The sequence below is a fragment of the Lygodium microphyllum genome, unplaced genomic scaffold (assembly GCF_053477565.2).
Source record: "Lygodium microphyllum isolate KBCC unplaced genomic scaffold, Lygodium_microphyllum_v1.1.10 scaffold_66, whole genome shotgun sequence".
Taxonomy (NCBI): domain Eukaryota; kingdom Viridiplantae; phylum Streptophyta; class Polypodiopsida; order Schizaeales; family Lygodiaceae; genus Lygodium; species Lygodium microphyllum.
Window position 1 is genome coordinate 344,696 of NW_028229549.1, and position 3,304 is coordinate 347,999.

Genomic DNA, 3,304 nt, shown 5'->3' on the forward strand with positions numbered 1-3,304 from the left:
GAGCAAAGGGTATTAGGTTATAGAGTAGCAAGACGAATCCTTTACATGGAAAATTAAGGTCTACTACCACCATTGTCAACGACTTCTGAGTAGCATTCCTATCGAGTTCAGTAAGGAAGGAGGGACTGTGCCTATTATACATCCTCTCTCTTGGCTTGATTTTGATTATCATATGTATGAGTGAGCTGATTATTATGGCGTGGCCTATCAATGAAGCATGGGTTTATACTCTGTATTTTAACAGAGCTTTCAGAGATCCTGGTAAACATGTGAGTGTTGGTCCGGTCATTAAATATCCCTGACCTAGGGTTGTCATGAAGATGTGAGTCTATTTAGGACCCTCTTGTACTAATAATATGGCAAAATACAATGCCTTAATCATGGGGTTGAATGTATCCCGATGTGGTGTCCTGGACAATGGAATCGCTTTGTGGATTTCTTGGCTAACTATGCTTTCATGGAAGATATATTTTTCAATTGTGGTCCAAGAGAGCCCTTGCAATTACCTTCTAACATTAGCCCTAGACTACTTTGGGGTCTTCTTTACTGAGACATCATATTTCGATCGATGGTTAGTTTGGGTTATAAGTCAGGTAGCAAGTGAGCACCTTCTTACTCTGGCATGGATGCATAGGATTGTGTATCATCATATTTGTCAAACACTCCTTACTATTTATGCAGGGGGTTAGCTAATAACTTGATGCACTTAGTGTAGGGCCTAAGAAGCCTTATCCTTGGTCAGGTTTGTGCTTTAGTAGAGTAACATTAGGACCAAGGGATTGTTCCAGTAGTACGTTGTGCTGAATGGTAGTAAAGTATTTTATTTCATAAGGCTAAGAGAGATGTTATGTTAGTTGTGAAATGTTTTATCTCTTTAGGCCAAGAGGGCCATACATCTATTTGGTGCATGTACATTTAATGGTTTTTTGTTTTAGTGATTGCATCACATAGGTTGGACGAAGTGCCTAGAGGGATTCTTTGTTGTGCAAGAGCTTCTTGTGGCCATTACAAGTGGTGTCGTCGCCTTTCCAAGTTTTTCTCTTAAGCTAATAGTGTTATATATGTATGTGGGGGTTATTTTCTTTTTGTTTGTGGGGATCGGCAATCAAGGCATGAAGTCCTAGGGTTTGGTTAGGTATATCTGGGGGAGATTTTTGTAGTCGTCTACCTTCTGTTAGGACATTGTCAGGCATTAAAGACCTGTGATAGAGGATAGTCCTTGTGACCTTGTCCTTTCTACTTGCTAGGCAGATGTCCTAGGAGTCCCTGCTAGTGTGAGGCAGTTAGAGAAGCCTACCAAAATAGCAAAGAAGAGCAAGTTCCGAATATATCTAAAGATAAAAATTACAGAGGTGTGTAAAAAGGGGTTCTAACCCCTCAATTAGCAAGGGGAAAAAAAAATCTTACAAGTAGTTGATTATCGCCTTGCGGAGGCCTAGTAGGTCCCTAGGGATAAGTCAACCGATGCCTTCTCTTCCTAGGGGTATGGAAACCTTGGAAGGAAAATGTGTTAAAAGAAAAATGTGATGACCAGGCTATAAGATTCCTTGCCTAGTAGGAGGTCCTAGTCTAGTTGTCCTAAGTTAGGTAGGTAGTTCAAACCACTACTAGGATGACCTCTTTGATAGGGTTTTTAGCCAGTCCGTGTTAGAGCAATTGTGGTTAGCGACTCGCTCTAGCTTTTTGCCAGATTATGCTAGGCCTATCCCTTGTGGATTTTCATGCCTTGGTTTTCTCAAAGGGTAGGGTGAGAGCTGTGCTTGTGCTATGTTGCATATCTTTTTTGTGGCAGCTTGATGCTTTCTATGCTTGATGCTTGTGCAATTCAGTTTGTGGGAATTGATTGGATGAGTCACCCTATCCTGTGGTCACCAATGAGAGCCAATTTTAAAGACAATTTTTGAAGTGAAAAAGAGTCCGAGAGACCATGAAATACCAAATTTTTACGCAAAATGAAATGGTATTGATGAGTTGGAGTTTTCCTAGATGAAGTTCAATGCTAGGAACCCAACACAAGTCTCCCTTCATCGATTGGAGTCCATTTGACCCCCCATTTAATCCCCGCAAGATTTTGCATTATGAAGGGGGTACATGATTCGAGATCCGAAAAGTGTGTCACAAGTTCTAGGTTTGTAGATTTTGATGTCACGAATCCATTAGTCTAGACGGATCTCAAATTCAAGCTCGTTTGCCCCCCCTCCCTCCCCCCTCCCCCCCCAGAAAGCAAAAAATCCACTTGCCTACAGTGTGAAAACTTGAGGATTGAACTAGATATTTTAATGTTAAACCTTAATAACTTGATTAAGGGGGCCATAATCACAAAAAAACGTTTTTGGGGGGGAGGGGATGGCATTTTCTCGACTCATCCTTTCATGGCTAAAAAATGAGTTTTTCTGTTCATGGGAATCAGGAGGAATGCTCTGGGTCATGAGATCTTGAATTTTTGTACCCATCATCACTCCAAAAATGATTGAATTTGATGCATTAAACAAAGATATCTATTTTCAATCTTTCTCTCTCCTTTCTTCTCTCTCCTCTTATTACTTGTTTCTATGGATCAATTCATGAGAGAAGGGGGTAGGGTTTTATGAAAGATGCTGATGGAATGATGGTGTTGCAGGGAAGGAGATACCCGCCGACACAAACTGAAGGTGATACCCACCCAAACCATGGAAGCACCACCATCTCACTTGTGCTTGAAGCAGACTGGGAATTAAAAAAACATGAGTAATCAGCTTGCCCACAAGTAGAAACCACCATAGAAATCGAAATACCACTTAGCCCTCCAGGAAGTATTATGGAAATCATGAGGAGAAGAAGATAATGGGTGGAAAGAAATAGAAGGAAGCTCACTGGCAACCACTACTCAACCAGTGCCAAACATATCCTTTCTATAGAGGCATGAATGCTTAAGCTATCTCTCCTTCAAAAAACGTATATCCTGCTAGTTGATTCTCTATGTTCTGAATCCTTGTTTGATTCCGTATTTCTTCTAACTCCTCAGTATGTTTCAAGCCTTTGATGCCTTGGTTGTATGTTGAATCAAGGTCAAAAGAGAACAACTTGTAACTAAGACACACAATGCATCCATGTTCTTTCATTTTCAAGCTCATAGGATATCTACATTTGGAGGAATCATATCACACAAATTTGATGGATTGGGGGTGGGTTGTGGTTTTGGGTGTCAGCAGTCCCCAATACTGTCTCTAGAAGCTCATAGGAATCAAGGATAGTTGTGATTTTAAACTTCCACAAAGTATAGTTTGTACCATCGAACTTGCCATCTTTGAAGGTTGGTGGATGA